Source organism: Chiloscyllium plagiosum, chromosome 37 (assembly GCF_004010195.1).
Source record: "Chiloscyllium plagiosum isolate BGI_BamShark_2017 chromosome 37, ASM401019v2, whole genome shotgun sequence".
Taxonomy (NCBI): Eukaryota; Metazoa; Chordata; class Chondrichthyes; order Orectolobiformes; family Hemiscylliidae; genus Chiloscyllium; species Chiloscyllium plagiosum.
This window is the reverse complement of record NC_057746.1, coordinates 11,586,486-11,606,757: the sequence shown is the minus strand read 5'-3', so window position 1 is coordinate 11,606,757 and position 20,272 is coordinate 11,586,486.

Sequence of the window (20,272 nt, the reverse complement as noted above, 5' to 3'; positions counted from 1 at the left end):
TAGAAAAAAGGAGATTGAGGGGGGTCCTGATTGAGTTTTACAAAATCATGAAGGATATCGACAGGATAGATGGAGATAAGCATTTTTCTCTGGTGAAGGCTTCAATAACGAGAGGTCACGCTTTCAAGATGAGAGGAGAAAAGTTTAAGGGGGATAACACACGGCAGTTGCTTCACACAGAGGGTGGTGGGTGTCTGGAACCCGTTGCCAACAGAGGTGGTCGGGGCAAGCTCGGTAGATAATTTTAAGATGCATCTGGACAGATGCATGAGTAGGTCGGGAGCAGAGAGATACAGATGCTTAGTAATTGGTTTAGACAGTACGCTTGGATTGGTTCAGGCTTGGAGGGCCGAAGGCCCTGTTCCTGATCTGTAAAATTTCTTTGTTCTTTGTTCTTTCTAAATATTGGTCTTTGGATCATAGTTGGGAAAATGTATCTGTGTTTCAGCACCTTGGCGAGTTGAATGGGATAGCAGTTTATTATTTCAATGAAAGACTGCGAATCTGAAGCATGAGAAACTGGTAAACCTGGATAACAAAACAACTTCTGCACCAGCATCACATTTTGGGGAAGCAATATAAATCCTGAAATGTTTAAAAACCAAATGCATTTTGAAACAGGAAAGTTTTTCTACAGTTTACAGATTGATGATGAGACCACTTTCAGAGTTTTTAAATTGTCATGATTCCTTCCCTCAGCATGGTCATTAAACTGGCTCTACCTGTTTATTCGACTAACCTTTACTTTCTGCTCAATTTCTGACCGGCTGCATTGGTTCCCAGCCTCCCATATCATCAGTTTAATTCTGCACGATCATACCTCCCTTGCAGGATGTTGGGGCCCCTCCAGTTAAAGTGCACACTTTCCTTTTTCTACAGTTGCCACGTGGACTGGACGCGATTCGAATCATTAAAAAATCAGAAACAATCCTCCCAAACTAGCTCTTTGCCACATATTCAACTGCACTATCTTCCTCTTCTTTGCCTCACTTTCAGGTGGCACAGGGAGTAAAACCCAAGATGACAACCCTGGAGATCCTGCTTTTAAACTTACTCCAAACTCCCTGAACTTTCTTTGCAGGACCTTTCAACCTTTCACTCTTCTTACCGATATCATTGATATCAATGTGAACCACGACAGCTGGCTGTTTACCCTCCCACTTCAATATACCCTGAGCATGCTCAGAGACATTCTTGATCCAGGCACCGACTGCCCTTTTTACGAAGAAATCATACAATTGTAGAATCCCTACAGTGGGGAAACAGGCCATTTCACACAGCACGTCCACGCTGACCTGCCAAGAAGTAATCCACCCTGACCCATTCCCCTACTCTATTACTCTGCATTTAACCCTGAATAATGCATCTAACCGACAACTATGGGCAAAAAAATAATCAACCCCGACCCATTCCGCTACACTTTGTTGAATCCGCTTTCTCACAACAGATATACCAGATGTAACCCCCTTTACAAGATGATTAGGGGGTTAGATAGGGTTGACAGTGTGAACCTTTTCCCGCGTATGGAGTCGGGTATTACAAGGGGGCATAGCTTTAAATTAAGGGGGGGTAGATATAGGACTGAAGTTAGGGGTCGGTTCTTCACTCAGCGAGTCGTAAGTTCATGGAATGCCTTGCCAGTGGTGGACTCTCCCTCTTTATGGGCATTTAAGCGGGCATTGGATAGGTATATGGAGGATAGTGGGTTAGTATAGGTTAGGTGGGCTTGGATCGGCGCAACATCGAGGGCCAAAGGGCCTGTACTGCGCTGTATTCTTCTATGTTCTATGTTCTAACTACAGAACATTCCAAGCAACGTCTGGTTTTATCGCCGATGATAAGTGCATATTGATAAAAACGAATTGAAAAAAAAAACAGCTGAATTTCAACTTTAGGGAGAAAATTTAATATTTGGTCGTTCAATAATGCCAGTAAATTTTCATTAAATTAATGCTGTTCAGTCCAAGAACATCACTTGGTCACTTTCCCAATTCATGAATAAAGGAGATTTTTACATCACTTTTGATGTCAGAAAGCTTGAAAATGTTGCACGTTTACTCCATCATATGGGAATGTGATTACATCACATTCTTTCATCTCACTCACAATGCATTACTTTGTTGAAGAATACCAGTAACATTTTAAGTAATTGGAATGATAACTGGAAAGATATATTTACGTAAAGGAAGAATGAGAGGAAATGGGTCTTTTTTTGGAACTAAGACTATTATGTGAACTTACTAAGTTGATCAAATTTATGGAAAGCTATGCAGGGCAGATAAAGGATATTGTTATGAACGTGTAGACGTCTATGTTACCTTTAAGAGAGACTGGAAGCTGGCACAAAGTGTTCTGAAAGAAGTTAAAATGTAACATTTGACCGTGAAATCAACAGTGAGGCTGAGTTGTCACGGAAAAAAACCCAATTCAAATTCGACCAGTCCGTTTAACATATGCCCCAACATACTGAAATCAAATTGTTTGAAGTATAATGTATTTGATGACATCAAAATCAATGAAATGATCCGAAGTTTTGAGGTATAAAACCGGACATTTGAATATTTAGTGGGACAACTGCCAAGGACATCCACAAAAATTGACTGGAGCTGAAGAGCTTCCTGAAGGAACCTGTCTATAAGAAGTTTGCACAGCAGAACATCGAAGCTGAAAGAGAGTAACATCTACAGAGCAAAATCTACAAAGGAGAATGGACAAAGCTGACTGGTTTTGAAACACGATTATATTTTTTGTAAACCTTAATCGGAGTTTTTTGTTTCACCAGACCAGTATTGTAGAATGGGAGGTAAAAGATACGTTTAATCGAAGGGATTTCTAAATAGTTGTTTGTTTTATTATTCTCTGTCGTTCTTAAATAACAAAGTTGTTAATTTTACTTTAAACAGTGACTCTGTAAATGGATCTTTGCCACTCGAAACTTATGAGGTTACAGCATGAGGTGAACTTGTGCTGTGTGGCTGTTTTAAATCAGGAGAGGTGTTAACCCTGTGTTGTTACAGTTTGGGGCTATCGTTCGCGATTTGAATAGGGTGAGACAAATCCAAACTGAGATCTTGGTAGATTTGAATAGATTTGAGGTATGAAAAAAGCACAGCATAATTAAACATTTGCACGATAGTTTCTGAGATCTTTAAATAAAATATCATGGAAACAAATAGTTTAATTTCGATAACTTGTGATTGGTTAAAATAAAGGTGAGAGAAATAGCTCTAAAAATTTTGAGAGGTTTGAAGATGATCCTCAAATTTGCCAAGAAAGTTTAGAAAGAAAGATAAAGGCCAAACTTGTAGATTTAGCGAAGAGCATAGTTTTGTGTTTAACCAAAAAAAAAGTAAAGCTGAAATTGTCAGGGAATTACTCAAACACGAAGGTGTATCAGAGAAACCGACAAGTGCAGTACAGTGAAAATATACTTAAATTACAATTGAGGAAAATTGAGTTTAAAGATAAACAAAGGGAGAGAGAAAGAGAGAGAGAAGACACAGAAAGCAAGACAGAAGAGAGAGAGAGAAAAAAGGGAAAGAGAAGGTTCGCAGCTGAGCAAAAAGAGAGAGAATTTGAAATTGAGATGTTGCGATTTAGTCAGCGAAGTCACGTTAACAGGGAAGATTAAAAGGGAAGATAGTGATACATACAACTATGTTAGAACTCTGGCACATTTTGATGAGAAAAATGTTGAAGCAGTAGAGCTGAAAGGCGGCACGGTCGCACAGTGGTTAGCAATGCTTCCTCACAGCGCCAGAGACCTGCGTTCAATTCCTGCCTCCGGCGACTGACTGTGTCGAGTTTGGACATTCTTCCCCGTGTCTGCGTGGGTTTCCTCCGGGTGCTCCGGTTTCTTCCCGCAGTTCAAAGATGAACAATCCCGGTGAATTTCACATGCTAAATTGCCCGTAGTGTTAGGTGAAGGGATAAATGTAGGGGAATGGGTCTGGGTGGGTTGTGCATCGGTGTGGTCTTGTTGTGCCGAAGGGCCCGTTTCCGCACTGTAAGTAATTTAATGTATTCCTATTTCATTGAAAACTTGGCTAGGCAGATAGAATGGTCCAAGGATTTATGGAGAATGCTAGCGCGGAATAAACTGGTAGGTAGGGTGATTGAAGTATATTCACCACTGTCAGATGAGGAGTTTGAGATTCTGAAGATGTCAAAAAAGCTATTTGACGTGCTCACAAATTGGTACCAGAAATATATAGACAGCAGTACAGAAACATAAAGGATGAACCAGGTCAGGCTTATGTTGTGTTTGAAATAACTAAACATAGGCATTTTGATAGATGGATTGTTGCTTTAAAGATAGATACCACATATGAGGCTCTAATGGAGATTATTCTGCTGAAGGACTTGAAGAACTCACTTCCAGAGATGATAAGAATTCATGTGGAGGAACAGAAAGTGCAGAAATTGAGAAGGGCAGGAGAATTAGCAGATGAATACATATTGCTGCATAAGACAAGCTTCCAGCCAGAATTTCGTCCTGTGAGGGATATAATTTTGCGAGAAGGAAAGATGCTACAGCATAAAAGAAAGAGTAGAGAATAAGAGTTTACTGCAGAAGATGCCCAAGAGAACTGGAAGGAGGAAGGGCCTCAGGTATTTTTACTGTCATAGAATGGGACACAGAACATTTCAGTGGCGGTGGTTTCAAAAGGGCACTGGTAAAAGGTATTTTCACTGCCATAAACTGGGATACGTAAGGTCACAGTGCTGGTCATTAAGAAAGGCATTGTGGGCGAAGATATGGTAAAATAAGTTAATCCAGTGGCATTCGTGAAAGTATTAAAGGAAACCTCAACAAGAACCGAAGAGCTGCAGGAAAGTGCACAGCCTCGGCAGGGGCTGGGTATGGAGTTAGTATCTGATCTCTATAAAGAATTCGCCGCTGTGAGTAAAGTTTACTCAGAAACAACAAGGGGAGGGAGAAGAAGTTATCATTTTGAGAGATACAGGATCTAACCAGCTTCGAATAGTAAGAGATGAGCATATTTGCAGTCTTTCTGAAAGGTTACCCGAGAGTGTCGTAATTTGTGAGATAGTTAGACAGAAATTTAGCCTTCCTCTACATTAGATCAGATTGGAGTGCCTACTCAGGTCTGGGGAAGTAACCGTGGGACTGACTAACAGAGCGTCAGTTCCATGAATCCAGTTTGTTCTTGAGAATGGTTTAGCAGGGTCCAAGTTGGGAGCAATACCCCTAGTTGTGGAGAGTCCCAAATAAGACCAAGAAACGGAGGAGTTAAAACAGAAAAATATTGGTATTTTACCAGACTGTACAGTAACCAGATCCTACGATCATAAGTCACAGCAGGAAGTACAAACTAAAGATAACGATGAAGGAGTTCAGGTTCAGTGAGCTGACATCCTGTTTGACGTAATGGTGCAGGGAAATCATGAACAAAGAGAGGGTCAGACTATTTAGTCCTGAAAGGCATAAGGATCTGCAACAGACAGGCAAGATGATAAAAGATATATATGTGGATGCGTAATCCGAGAGTGAAGCAGAGATGTTCCTGAGGGTTATTACCAGAAATATAGCATCTTAAGACGGAAGTGGAATCTACGGCAGGTGAGTGCAGAGGAGTAATGTGCTGAAGTGCACCAGATTATGTTGTCGGTGGCATAGTGACAGAAAGTGTTACGGGTAGCACGTGAACTCTCAGTGGGAGGTCACTGAGTAGTATGAAAGATTCAAGATAAGGGGCAAATACATGTTTATTGACCTGAAATGCACACAGATGTGGTTAACTTTTGGCATACGTGTCATACATGCCAAATAGTAGGTAGGCCACAGGCAGTAATGAAACTAGCACCTTTGTTGCCAATTCCCACATTCGAAGATCCCCCTTTTGGGTTATAACTGAGTGTGTACGTCTCCTTCTGAAAAGTAGAGGAGAGAAAGAATTGGAAAAACATGTGTTAGTTACTGCCCCACAGAGTGAGGAATCAAATACAAACGTTGTGAATTTTGACGTGCCTCAAAATGTTAAAAAAGTAGAAGTCCTTGAGCAGTGGGATAGGTTAGTAAATTACCTGTCTCAGGAGCACTGAACGCTGTTGAAATGTTTGTTATTGCAGTATGAGTGCATATGTAAGAACAATATGGGGGGGACTAATGCTATTTACATGAAGTAGACTTGGGAATAATGTCCCGATAAAACAACATCCATATCGTCTTAATCCTCTCAAAGCCAGACCGGCCCAGAAGGAGGTGGAGGTCATGCTCAATGAGGTCATCATCAAACCAAGCCAGAATGAGTGGAGCTCGCCGATCATCTTAGTTCCCAAACCGGACGGGACTCAATGATTTTGGCTGGATTATTGGAAGGTCAACACTATTACAAAATCAGACTTATATCCAATACTGACTTTGGATGACTGTATCGAGAAAGTTGGACAAGTCAGTTACATCACCAAGTTGGAGTTAATGCGTAGTTTCTGGCAGGTACCTTTATCAGAGATGGTGAAAGGCATTTCTGAATTTTAACGCCAAATGGACCGTATCCAACCCATTCCTAAGGCTCATGGACAGAATTGTGGACTGATTAATAAACTCTGCAGTCTGTTTGGATGATGTAGTGATCTTCTGGAAAGATCATTGGTAAAGTTGGAAGAGCCTTTTGAACGAATACAAGAAACAAACCTGAAGATAAAATTAAGCAAAACTAAATTCGCGAAAGCAGACATAATGTCCTTGGACAAAATATTAGTCATGGAAGGTTGACCCCATGGAACGCAAAGTCAAAAGGTTCCGAGGAATTTCCACGACCAGCCTCGAAGAGAAAGGTGCTTCGCTCCTTCGGAGTCAGAGTATCCTATCAGAAGTTTGTTCCAAACGTCAGCAGTGTAGTGGCACCATTAATCGACTTCCTGAAGAAGAACACAAAGTTTTGTTTGACAGAACAATGCCAGGAGGCATTCGACCATTAAAAATAAATATTGGCCACCAAACCAGTTTCAGCTACACCAAACGCTTCAACACCTTTCAAAGTTGCCGTCGACGCGAGTGACATAGGAGTTGGAGCTGTACTGCAACAGGACAATGAGATGGGATCGTAGTTTTCAAAGAAACTCAACATCCACCAGAGAAAATAGTCCACGATTGAGAAAGAACTATTGCGTTTGGAACGAGAGTTATAACATTTTACTCATAGACAGTGTTTTGGAGACGGTTGTGAATCCGGATCTCAATCTGCTTACATTCTTTGAAATCTTTAACGACTATTTCATTGGAGTCTTTTGTTGCAGACTTTTAATTAAAAAATCGTACATGTAGCGTGTCATAAGAATGTAATCGCAAATGCGTTCTCACAGATTCAACTGATACAATTTCGACGAGATTTGTATTTATCCAATGTTAAATATAGGTAAATGGGAGGAAGTTAAAGTGAACTTAGATTTAACTTACCTGTATGTTATGGTGATGTGTTTAAAAATAGAAAATCAAATAATGAGACCGTGTTTTCATTATGATGATTCTTTTTTGAGAGAGAAGGTGTTATGGATGTGTAAAGCATACTGTACGTTTAAGAGAGTTGAAGGATTTACAAGAACAGCGAGTTCTAGAAAATTTACGAAGTAACATTTGGTCCAGAAGCTGGCAGTACCTGGGTTGCCATGAGACAAAAAATAAAATCAAATTTGATCAATCCGTTTAAATTATGTCCCAAGAAGCTAAACTACAATCGATTTTACATTTGGCAATATTATTTTAAAAAATGAAATTACCGATGCTTTGGGGTAGAAAGCTGAAAACAAAATGACCAGCTGGCGGAGAACTGCCACGCCACCAACATCTGCAGACTGCCCGGAGAATAGCTCTCCTAAATATACCTTTAATTATCATTGACCTGTGAAACAGAAACTCTATGGAGAAGAAACGAAGACAGAGAAAGTTACAAATGGAAGATTCGACAACTGGCTGGTTCTGGTGTATCTTAATTGTGGGGTGTATCGGGCCAGTATTGTAGAAGAGAAAGTAAAAGATAGGTCAGAGAAAGGGAGAATAATTAATTGTTAGTTAATTATTCTCTGTTAGACTTTTTAAAAAAGTTGTTAATTTTTACCTTAAATAGTGACCTTTAGCATGGTTATTGGCCGTCCGAATTTTTACAGATTACAGCACTGGTTCAATCTTTTCTGTGTTGCAAGTTTAAATTAGCGCGGGGTGGGGGGGAGAGGTGGTTTCCCCCGTGTTGTAACACATTAACTCGGACGTATCTGCACAGATGCTGTCAGACCTGCAGAGCTTTTCCAGCACATTTCTGCCTAAGTTTCTGGTTTACGAAATCTGCAGTTTTCTTGACTTTCTTATGTGTATCATTGACAGCCACGGTTGAGGTCCTGGAGGACAGGAAGACAACTAATGTTGCTACATTATTTGCAATTTGGCTGCAAGAAAAACCCAGGGAACGACAGACCAGTGAGCTTGATGTCAAGGGTGGATAAGTGTTTGTAGTAGCTTCTGAGAGGCAGGATTTACATGCGTTTGGAAAGGCAAGGACTGATTAGGGATATTCAGCATGGCTTTATGTCTGGGAATCCATGTCTCACAAACTAGATTGCAATTTTTGAAGAGGTGATTGGGAAGATAGATGAAGGTAAAGAAGTATACGTTATCTACGTGGACAACGTGGCCTTAGTGAGGCCCAACAAGTTTCCACATGGTAGCCTGGTTAATAAGGTTAGATCACAGGAGATCAGGGAGAGCGATCCAATTAGATACAAAACTGGCTTGACCGTAGAAGACAGAGGGTGCTCAGAGAGATTTTCTGTTCCAATTGGAGGCCTTTGTCCAGCGTTGTGCCACAAGGACCAGGCTGCTGTTGTTCATTGTTTTTGTAAATGGTTTGGATGAGAACATTGGAACCGTGGATAGTAATTTGGAGATGAAACCCCCAAAATTGGAGTTTTGCTGGACAGTGAAGAAGGCTATCTTAGAGAACAAAGATATCTTAATCTACTTTACAAATGGGCTGAGGGTTGGCTGATGAATCTTCATGCAGATAAATGCGAGATGTTGCATTTTGTTAGGCAAACGAGGGTAAGATTTATTCAGAAAATGGTAGCGCACTGGGGAGTGTTGCCAAAGAGAGAGATCCAGGGTCCAGGTACATAGTTCTGTGAAAGTGGAGTCGCAGATTGACAGGGCAATAAATAAGGCGTAAGGCAATCTGTCTTCCATCGGTCAGAGCATTGATTGTAGGAATTGGCACATCATTTTGTGGCTCGACAAGAGAATGTTAAGGCCACATTTGAAGCAATTCTTCTCACCTTGCTGTAGGAAGGATATTATAAACTATGAAGGGGACAAAAGTATTTAAAATGATGTGACGGAGGTGGGAGATTTTGAGATGTAAGGATAGGCTGGGATTTTGTTCCTTTTGCGTTGGAGGCTGAGCGTTGACCTTTATTACATCATGAGAGGCATGGATAGGATGAATAGCCAACATCATTTCCTCCGGGTGGGTGTATCTAGAACCTGAAAGGATTGGTTTAAGGTGAGAGAGAAGACATTTAAAATAGATCTAAGGGACAGTTGTTTCTCACAGAGGGTGGTGTGTATATGTAGCGATCTGTCAGAGGAAGTGGCATGGGGAATACAATTACAACATTTGAAAGACAATTGGATGTGTACATGAATAGGAAAGGTTTGGAGTGGTGTGTGCCAAAAGAAGAAAAAATAGTAATCATTCAGTTTAGGAGACCAGGCGAGCATGGACGAGTTGGGCAAAAAGGTCTGTTTGCATATTATATGATTCTAAGAGTCTATGACTCTTTCACCCCCCTTTCATCACTTGTCCTCAATTGCATTCAATTCATTTCCATGTCAAAACACATCTGCAAATACTTGAAATGATCTAACTCTCCAAACTTTCTTAAATAGAGATTTCATGACATTGATGTGGTTCTGCAGACCACAGTAGCAGCAGAAGCAGAATTGAATTCAAACTCAATCTGTAACGTTTTTCCTGGGATAATCCCTCAGTCTACTATTCCAATCAAGTTGATCTGTGGTTCAGTGATGTATAGGTGAACGTGCCAGTGTCCCAATTGTGTGTACCTAAACCTGATGACAATCTGTTAAAGCTACCATGATTGACTGCTTGCATTTCAAACAGCAGAACTAACATCTGATAGAGAGGAAGTAATGATCCCAACACCAACAAAAAAACAGTACTGTCACTTCCAGCCATAAATGGTGATAGACGGTTAAACAATTTCATGGAGGAGAGGGCTCCACTATTATCCCAATCCTAAATAATGGAACAGTCCTGTACATCAGTGTAAAAGATAAGGATGTAGTTTTGGCAAGATACTCCGCCAGACATGTTGAGTGGATGATCCACCTCACCCTCGCCATGATGCCCATAGAATAACAGATGCCCACCTTCAATCAAATTGAGTTGCTGCAAGTGACATGAAGAAACAAGTAAAGACAATAGATACGACAAAGGCAATGGGCCCTGACACCATCCCTGCAGCAGTGCTGAAGACTGGTGCTGCACAACAAGCCGTGTCTCTGGGGAAGCTGTTTCATTCCAGCTCCAACTCTGACATCTTCTTGGCAATGTGGAAAATTGCTCAGCTATGTCCAGTCCCCTAAGAGGAGAATAATTACAATCTGACCATTCACCACCCCCTCATTCCCATCACGATTGTTAAACTGATAGAAGTTATTTTTGACAGATCTGTCAAACAGCACAGAAATAACCAGCTCAGTGTGGTTTCCAATAGGTCCCTACGTGGAGTTGATGCTGTTGTGGAAATGTCACTGGATTACTCATCCAGACCAGGCTAATACTCTGGCAGTTAATGGAAATTAATAACATTTAATAAAATATCGAGATCGAAAATCCGGTATCAGTAACTGTGATGCTGAAATCAATGTCGATTGCAAACTCCAATTTGCTTCATCAATGTACTTTCAGGAAGTGAATTCTGGCCTGGTGAATTCCATGCATTCCTGGTCGCACCGAAAAGATACTCTAGACAAACAAGCATGTGATAAACCTTTCAATGGTCTCTAAAACGGTAAAGCAAGACACGAAATTGCATCAAATTACTCCGAGGTTTGGAAGGATAAAACTGTCAGAACTTCCCGCACCAGACTCAGTATCAGAAAAGGGAACGGGAAACACAGTCCTGTTGACCTTGCAGAGGCCTCCTTCCTCACATCTGAGAGATTGTGACAGCTGCACTCCTTTACTATACTGGTGTGTCGTCCATATGGTGCAGGTGATTTATCCAAATGCAGGCCAATTCGTTTTCTAACAAGTTCTTCTTGGTGATGACCACCATACTTAGCTCTGCCCTCTCACTCTCTTCAATTTTTGGGAAATTACTCGTGTCTTCCACCATTAACATTGATGCAAAGTTACTCATTCATTTCTTTGTTTTCCACTACTGTCTCTCCAGCATCATTTTCCACTGGTCCATATGTACCTATGCCTCTCTTTTGCATTTTATATATCTAAGGAACCTCTTACAGTCTCCATTCTATTACTGGTTAGCTTACATCCGTATTTAATCTTCTCTGTCCTTTTTGTTTGCTATCTGTTAGTCTTTGTAAGTTTCCCAATTCTCCAGTTTCACATTGCCCCTCACCACATTATACGCTTGCTGATTTGCTTGTATGCAATCCCTGACTTGCCCCGTCAGCCCTGGCTATCTCATCCTCCCTGTACCATGCCTCTATTCCTCGGCCAGAATCTCTGCTGTGTCTCCTGAACTAATCTTGGAATCTGCTGCCATTGCTGATCCCCGTCTTTCATGCTTGACCCTCTCCCAGTCAATTCTACCCAGCTTCTCACTTATGCCTCTGTAGTTGTCTTTATTCAGCTGAAATACTGTTGTCTCTGATTCTATCTTCTCTCTCAAATTGCAGAATAAATTCAATCATGTTCTGATCATTGCTTCCGAAGTTTACCTTCCCCCTAAGCTCCCTTATCTAGCCTGCGTCATTAAATCCAATATCATCTGTTCGCGAGTGGGCTCCACCAGAAGTTGCTCCAAAAAGCTATCTCATAAACATTCTTAAAATTCCTTTTCTTGCGAACATCTACCAATCTGATGTTCCCAGTTCCCCTGCATACTGAAATCATTCATGATTACTGTACTTTGCCTTTCCTACACATCTGTTCTATCTCCTGGTGTATCTTGTGCCTCAGCTCCTGGCTTCTCTTTGGAGCCCTGTACAAGACTTCACCTGTGGTTGTCTTACCTTTGTGGTTCCTCAAGTCTGCCCACGCAGATTCTACGCCATCTGACCTTGCTTCTTTTCTTACTATTCATTTAATTTCATTTCTTACTAATAATGCAAATCCACTCCCTCTGCCCACCTGCCTATCTTTTCGATAGGATAAAAATCATTAAATATTCAGATCCCCTTGCAGCCATATCTCCGTGATGCCAATCGCCTCATACCTGCCAATTTCATTCTGCGCCACAAGATCATTTACCTTATTTCTTATACAGCATGCATTCAGTTATCACCCCTTCAGTCCTGCATTAACCGTCCCTCTTCTCATTGTCATTCATTTGTGCAGTGCGCTTGAAGTTTGATATGTTAAACATTTCCAGATGCTCTATCCTATTTATGCCTGGAGATTTTAATAATCTCTCCTGAGTTCTGTACTCTTACCTCCTCTTTTAATTCGGCTTTTACACACACACACACACACACACACACACACACACACACACACACACACTCCTAATCAGTTTAAAGCTCTGTCTCCAGCCCTGGTTCGGATTCACTCGGATTCTGGTCCCAGCGCGCTTCAGATAAAGACTGTCCCATCGGAGCAGGTCCTCTCCCTCCATCTACTCCCTCCATCTGTGCCTTCCCCTACCATACTTACCCTTATGACCCTTTTACTTGGGGTTTGTTCCTGTGTTTCTGTAAAAGTGGGAAACGGATGTTTATACCTACTGTTCGTACAGGCGTATCTAGCTTAACTTTCTCCCCTCACAGCATCTTATCTATTCGCCTGTAATATCTACCATTGCTTTGCAGTCACGTTTCATTCTTGCATACAAGTTTAGCTAATACAAAAACAATTATGTATTTCCTCCACATTGTTTCCATTCTTGTTGACTCAGCTCTTCGCTGAAACAATTAAACTCTGGTGTGAGTTCATTTACTATGTATGTGTAATTATAATTGCAGAAGTAACACTACTTTACCTATATCCCACAAAAGCTGGTCAGAAACGTTTTAGGTATATTCACGAAAAAGCACCACTGGAGACAGAGCAGGATACACAAAATATAGGATATAAATGGTATATTCATGGAAAACTTTTTCATTTCACTTGAAAAACTAGCTAAACAATTGCAGTAGCAAGTGAGTATGTGGCTTGTGGTGATCCAAACAGAACTTGTGGGGAGAGCAAGTGAGGTATTCGCAACACTATTCGAGGAGAGAACTGGGGAGTATGACCAGGGGAAAAAGTGCATATGAGCTTGTGCCAGAAGCCTACAGAAACGTTTCAGAAATCCAAGGCCGAATCTGGTCAAACCCATATTGAGTTTGATAGGATCAAAAAAGTAATTTTGATAGATTGATAAGAGCTTTAAAAAGAGAGCAAAGTTATGATGCACTTCGAGAGACAATTAATTTGAAGGAGTTCAAAACTTCACTGCCTGATATTTTGCAAACTCATTTGGAAGAGCAGAGAGTTAAAATGGCAAGGCTTATGAATGTGAGTATATCTAGTGATTAATCTTTCTAAAACTTGGTTTAGCTTCCAGAATCAATTTCAGTCCTTGAGAAATAGAAATTGGGGCAAAGAGAAATCTTCACGTGGAAAGGGAAAGGTAGATCTCGGTGAAGGTCATAATGATAACTTATCACAGGGAAAAAAGGAAATACTTGAAGGAGACAAAGATATTTCAAAGCTGTGATATTTTCACTGCAACAAATTAGATCATATGAAATCACTGTGTTGGTAGATTCAGGAAAAAAAAACACAGATGCAGGAAAAGAGGATAAGCCTAGGAGTTTTGTTGGATTGGTAAGAGAATGCACAGTGGAAGCTAGAAAGCTGCATCAGAGTGTACAAGCTGATTGGAGGTTTGTTAAGTTGGAAATGCCGGATCTGCTTTGAAAATATACCTGCAAAGGGAAAGTTTATTCACATAGGGCAGGTAAAGAGGATGTAATATTAAGAGACACAGTATCCTCTCAGACTGTGATGATGAAGGAGATATGTACACCTGAAGAACTATTTCAAGAAAAAGGTACTACTAAAGGGAATTTACCGTGAGACAAAAAATGCAAAATTATGTAAAGCGAAGATAGAGTGCCCAGAAAGGTGTGGACAAATTGTGGTAGGAAAATTGGACAATCTCTCAGTTCCAGGAATACAATTTGTTCTTGCGAAAAATATAGCTGATTCACTCGTACGAATGCTGCCTACTCTGGTTGAAAAACCAATGGAGACGCAGGCAACTGAATCAATGCAGGAGTCTTATCGTGGAAGCTTTCCTGATTGTCGGATAACAAGGGCCCAATGACACCAGGTCAAACAGGAGAAATCAAAAATGTAAAGATAAGGAAGCTTAAGTGGCATTAACAGAGATTTATTCCATCAGAGAGTTGAGAAAAAACAGGAGCAAATAGATGATCATGCAAATGTTTTTAGTTTAGCTAAGCTAATTAATTAAAGTGGAAAGATAAAATCTTCAAGCAGTTGTATCATACGTTAGGAATTTTTTGCATGTATCCTCGATTGTTATTACATTAAAAATGATGTGTGAATGAGGAAATGGAGACGATCACATATTCAAGGAGATGATAATTGGGCAAAGTTTCATCAAATCGTATTGCCCATGGGGTACAGAAAGGAGGTGATGTGGATGGGATATGAGCTACCATCTAGAGGTCACTCAGGAGTGAGGAAAACACAGGCTGAAATACAGAAACATTTTTACTGGCCTGGACTGCAACAGAATGTAACAGAATTTTGCCAGACGTGTCATACATGTCAGGTAATTGTAAAACACAAGCGATAATTAAACCTGCACCTTTCTTAACTATTCCAGCATTTGAGGAACCTTTTACAAGAATCTTAATAGATGACTAGGTCCCCGACCTCAAACAAAAAAAGAAGTGGGCACCAGTATTTGTTAACAATAATGGATGCATCAACTAGATTTCCAGAAGCCATCCCGAGATGCAATATCACAGCTGTAAGAATTGCAGAAGAATTAATCTTTTCAAAGAAATACAGACTACCAATAGAGATACAGTGAGATCAAGGTTCAAACTTCACATCCAAATTACTCACTATATTGTCATAGGAATAAAGCAATTCAAATCGACTGCGTACCATCCAAAACTGCAGGGATCGCTAGAAAGGTGACATTAAACATTAAAGACCATGTTGAGGGTTTATGGTCAGGGTTATCCTGATGATTAGGGTAATAGAATCCCATTTGTGCTTTATGTGATCACGGATGCACCAAATTAACCCAGAGCAAATTCAATCCATTTCGAGTTAGTTTCTGGGCATTAACTGAGAGGACCGTTATAATTGAATAATGAGAAAATAGTAAATCAGAATGCAAAGGCCACACATTTGGACTAGGTCTGAAATTTTAGAGAACGATTAATAGCGCTGGGGAGTTGGCTGGACAGCATTTAAAAGTAACGCAGCTTGCAATAAAACAGGGAGCAGACAGGAAATCAAAATTTTGCAATTTTGAAATCGGGTTAAGGTTTTACTGTTACTTCCAGGGATAGGTGAACCTTGAAAAGTAAGGTTTAGTGGAGCTTACCAAATACAAAGAATATTGAGTGAGAGCAACTACTTGATAAGGACTCCAGACAGAAAGAAATCTCACAGTGTATGTCATGTGAATAAGCTCAAAATGTACTTTGACGGGGAAGGATTGCAAGAGGACAAGGTGTTAATGATTATGGCAAAGAAGGAAGAACCAAGTTCAGAGGATTATGAATCGGATATTCCTCAAATTAAAGTGGACAATGAGGTTCTTGTCTAAAATTGGGATAAATTATTGAGTTAACTTCCTGAGAAAAATTGAAATGACCAAAAAGAGATATTACTATCACATGGGGATATATGCAGATATTAACTTAGAATACTAACCTAATTGTGCACAATGTAGCTACAGTGGATGCAGTGACGTTTAAGTAAAATTCTTAGAGGGATAATTCTCTAAAGTAGGCACAGGTTCAGAAGGCGATTACCGCAATTTATCTGAAAATTGTTTGGAGACATTTAAGGACAGAAATGCTGAACTGTTAACCTGGAGCCTGTTGTAACAGCCATTCAATTAGAAAATTGTGACGGGAAAGGTCTTGAAAACATGATGGCCAATGCATTGTTGAGACTTGAGTGACAAATGCAAGCACAAAATAATGGGAGTACCACACACTGAATCCGGATGTTGCTGTGCACATTCGCATGTTTGTAGTAAACGAATGAACAAGCGCATTTTAAAGTACAAACCACTACTTTTGGGAGTTTTAAAAACAGAAGCCATCCTTCGATATTGATGATTCAATTATATATCTGAGGAGCTGTCACACAGACGGTCTCTTTACAATATTATGTTGTCTTTGAATTGTTTTCAGAGAGGTTATAAACGATCAAAGGTTCCAAAATGTCTCAATTTTGAATACTTCATTGGGGTCCTTTGTTTTTCACCTAACAGGTAATGCCTCGGAAAGAAGGTTTTCAAGTTTTTTTAAAAAAATTGGTGTAATCAAGAGGATGTGGCCAGCTCTCCGGTTGCACGGGTCAGTTCAGTTCGAGAGTTAGTTGAGTCAGGGTCACTGTTGAAACTGGACGCTCACCCCCTCTTTCAGCCCTCTGACTTCGTATACTATAAGCTTCTTTTGTGTGTATTGTTTACTCTTTGTGGTCAGAGGTTTGTTTATTGGGATTGTTGTAAGTAATTTGGATCAGCATCATTAATTGGAGATTGCCTGTCGGTTTTGGATAGGATGAATTATTCAGGTACAATATTTTCAGTTCGTTGCGTTCCATTCCTTGTTTTTGTAAATAAATTCTATTTATTTAAAAGTCGGCAGTCGGACCAGCTAACTCACTCTGGGAATATCCACTATACACTTAACTTCAACAAATGGCAACATTATGGTCTGAGCAACGTGCTTAAGAATGTTTTGAGGGGTCGGGCCTGGTGCTTAACAATGTACAATAACCTTGATAATTAACAGTCATCAATGAATGAGTCAGTGACAGAATGAACATGATAATGGCTATTAGACAGAAAGGGCTGCGGCCAGTGACTGAGGAGACCTGAGGGGAGTACCGTAATATCTCCCAGTCACGAGTATTCAGCAATCACTGTTTCTGACAAATGGAATGAAATGCAATGCGGAGCAAGATAACAGATGAACTTTGTTACATGAAATGCTGAACAACAATGTGAATAGAACAGGATAATTTTAAATGTGATGTACAAAATTATATCTTACATACAGACTGTTTAATCAAAGGTTATACGGATTGTTAAGATTGTTAATATCTGTACGGGATATTCAGAAATAAAAACAGACACTGATAACAAAATGTGTTGGGTTACTGTGAGTTACAACAGAGTATCAATGAGGATACAGCTCATATCGAGCTGGTACAGAGATGATGGGCTGCATGGCATCCATCTTTGCTGAAATTATTCAGAGAAATGTATTCAAAATGTTCAGAGACTGAGGAGACAAGTTTAGACATAAAACGCACAGACAATGTCATAATTAATAAACTATTCCTATTTTTACATCATGTGTAGCTGTCTCTAAAAGGACCTTTACATCAAAATTACTTTGATGAGATTTATTTTCAGAACTTAAAAAAGAAACAGACTATAGTGTAATACATGTGTCACTGGCACAAGTGATGGGAACAGGATTGGAGAATATTGTCCAAATATAACCGGGGTCATCAGCCACACCAACCAAGATAAAGAAAAATATCAGAGATAGTGGAAATCTGAAATACAAATGCAAAATGATGGAGAAATGCAACAGATGACGCAGGATCTGGGCAGAGAAACAGAGTTAACATATCAAGTCTTTGATGAACCTGTTCTGAACAAGTTATGTTGGACTCAAAAAGAGTTAATTCCATTTTTTCTCTGCTCCGATACTGCCTGAACTGCTGGGTTTCTCTCCAGCACTTTCAATTGTTGCAATGGCAGGAGATAGAGAGTAATGGTGGTCACTTGCTTTTTGGACTGGCTACTTGTGCCCAGCAGTATTCCACAGAAGTTGGTTCTTGGTTTTCATTGTTTATCATTTATGTAAATAATTTGCGTGAGAATATCGAAGGCATGGTTCGTACGTTTGCGGATGACACCAAAACTGGTGACATAGTGGACAGTGAAGAAGGGTTTCTACGAAGACAAAAAGATTTTGATGAAATGGGTCAATAGACTGACAAATAGCTGATAGCGCTCAAGCTGGATGAATGTGAAGTGCAGTCAAGAGTGTGTGTTTGCTGCTGTCTGATGCACCAAGAATGGGATGATTTTAATCCCCATTTCCTGGGTTCAAAACATCGATATCCTTCATGATCTTTGAGAGGCCTTACCGTCTTGCTGTTAATGTAGTTGCACAATGTCTTTAGATTATCCTTAACCTTATCTGCACAAGCTATCTCATATCTCTTTCTTGCTTTCCTGATTTCTCTCGAAATAATGTCCCACACTCTTTATATTCACGAAGAGATTAAATTGAATAAAGTTGTCCATATCTAAAGCAAAGTTTTCTTTGATTCTTGAATAAAAGCTCAATAACTGTACTTGATCGTTGCTCCTTATAATTACGAGCCTTGCCCTTCACTTTTAACTGGAACATAACGCCTCTCAACTGCCGTCGTCAGACTATTGAACGCTTCCTACTTGTCATACAGCGTTTTACCTGCTAACAGTCTACTCCAATCAAACTTGATAGGTCCTGTCTCATGCCATTAACATTTATGGTACTCCAATTAAAAAAAATATAATGAAAGCCTTATTCGTTTCCATAATCATTATGAAACGAATAGAGTTATGATTACAATACCCAAAATATTCCCTCGTTTACTTCAGTCACTTGCCCTGTGTCTTGCACAAAAGAAGGCATGGTTTTGCTCCTTCTCCTCATCTGCATATTGATGAAGTATGTCTTCTTGAAAATGTTTGACAAATTCTTCACCATCCAACCCTTCCTTACATTGAAATAAATGCAATTTCATGCTTCAGAATTACAATATACTCTTGACTCTCTCGTTTTTTTTTTCTAATTAACATGCTCTCCGCATATTCATAAACTTTTCCAAACATCCTACCATTTGTACTGCTATTTGGAATATCCCCCTTGCCGTCTCTATCAATATAACGTCTCCCGACATAGAATGAGCAAATCTCCCTGCAAAGATATCCGTCGCTTTACAGTTTAGATTAGACCAATTCATTCTGAACAGGTCATTTCTTTCTAAAATAGACTCAAATTTCCCCAAAATCTAAATCCCTCAACAACACAGTAGCTTTTCAGCCGTTAAGTTTTATCCTTTAACCTTTTGTTCCTTCCCAGCTGAGTTTGGCATTGAGAGTAAAGCAGGAAGTATTGCTTTAAAGGTTTTTTTGAATACTCACACTCACCTCTTGAGTATACCCTGTACTGCTTTAACCTTTGCCTAAAAAATGTCATTCCTGCCAATATCTTCAATAACGTTTGGCTACTCAATCTCACCTTTAACAACGTGCTTGAAATGTTTCGAGACGTTCTTAATCCTAGCGCAGGGAAAGCAACAAACCCTCCTCAATTAACGGTCACTGCCACAGAATCTCCTGTTGATGCCCCAGTAGAAAAGTCCACTGAAGCAACAATTCTACTAAATCTTCTCAAATGCTGATAAACATAAGAATTATTCCAAGTGTACAACAATTCCATTTTCCTCAGAAAGACAAGCCCCTTCTTCTGTTCGAAAAGCTGAAAATCATTTTGATGGAGGAATTGCCACTGGAGAATTTTGAACTCCTTTCTTATCTTTCCGGACAGCCACACATCTAAATGACGGATCTGCTGTATATATTTTTTTCTAAATCTTCCAGCCATCCTCTCTGTCCCTTATAGGTCACCTTAATAATGTTATGCCGAAAAGCTGGACTTTTTTATGACACCTTCTGTTAACTTTCAATACCTACAGACAATAATATTAAAATTGATAAATATATGCATATACGTATCAAACATAAAAAAGTTAAACAAAATCAAACATTTAGC